Below are 1,215 nucleotides of genomic sequence, written 5' to 3' on the forward strand. Positions count from 1 at the left end.
CCCCGCCCCGGGCGCTCCCATTGGGCCGCGCTCCGCCCCCTCTATGCCAATCCGTGTGGGGAAAGGAAGGGGGTGGCCGCTCCCATTGGCCGGAGCGCGGGAGCAGAACCCGCCTACCGGGGCGGGGACGACGGCTCAGCCTATCCCGCGTCTGGCCGCGGGGCATGCTGGGAAGCGTGGCGGCCCGGCCGCGGGGGACGCTGGGAAGCGTGGCGGCCCGGCCGCGGGGGACGCTGGGAAGCGTGGCGGCCCGGCCTCCCCCAGCCTGTGACCCCAGTGCCCCCAACCCAGTGCTCCCAGTAGCCTCCAGTGCTTCCCAGTACCTTCAGCCCACTGGTCACAGTGGCTCCCAGTATCCCAGCTACACTCAGGCCAGTGTCCCCCACCCCAGCCCTGCCACCATATCACCCAGTGCTCCCAGTACACCCAGTCTGACGTCCCAGTTCAGCCTCACTGGTGCTCCCAGTACCCCCAGTGCACCTCAACAGCTCCCAGTACTCCCTGTAACCACTCCCCCCCCCCCCCCCATACAACCCTGCAGCCCAGGGCTGTCCAGTTTCTCCAGTATTCCTCCAAAACCTCCCAGTATCCCCAGTAAAACCCAGCATCCCCCATACACTCTACCCAGTGCCTCCCAGTTTCCCCAGTAACCTCCAGCTCAGTGCCCCCAGTATCCCCCAGCCCAGTGCCTCCCAGTTTCCCCAGTAACGCCCAGCCCAGTGCCTCCCAGTTTCCCCAGTATGCCCCTCACACCTAGGTGCTTCCTCAGTAACCCCCAGCCCAGTGCCTCCCAGTATGCCCCTCACACTCAGCCCAGTATCCCCAGCTGCTCCCTCCACCCATCACTAATTATGCCAGACCAGAGCTAATTGGGGCAGGGCACCCCAAAAGGGAGGGGAGAGCCCCTCGTTAAGTAACAAGGCACCCAACGAGCGGGGGTAAAGCCCACCCAGCCCCCGGGTGCAGGATCAGGCCCAGGTGGGTGCTGCCTGCACCCCCCGTCCTGGGGGGGGTCTCCCCAAAGGGGGTGGAGTGTGGTGACACCTCCTCCCCCCTCCCCGCACCAATTTAATGCATTAAAAATTATTCTCACGCCCTAAAATTGCTGAATTACTAATGAGAGGGGAGCCGGGCTCTTCCAATTGCACAAACCCCTCAAAGTTTGGTTAAAAAGACAAAACACCACCACACTCAAATTTTGATTGCAAAAAAAAA

General features: G+C 62.8%; 1 protein-coding gene across 1 annotated transcript in view; it reads right to left on the reverse strand.

The window, feature by feature from the left end:
* TONSL (tonsoku-like, DNA repair protein) overlaps nucleotides 1-1,215 on the reverse strand; it is a 10,627-nt gene that overhangs the window by 8,179 nt on the left and 1,233 nt on the right. The gene's annotated exons all lie outside the window — the stretch shown is intronic.

The sequence above is a fragment of the Haliaeetus leucocephalus genome, unplaced genomic scaffold (assembly GCF_000737465.1).
Source record: "Haliaeetus leucocephalus isolate CR32 unplaced genomic scaffold, Haliaeetus_leucocephalus-4.0 Scaffold271, whole genome shotgun sequence".
In the NCBI taxonomy this organism is placed as follows: Eukaryota; Metazoa; Chordata; class Aves; order Accipitriformes; family Accipitridae; genus Haliaeetus; species Haliaeetus leucocephalus.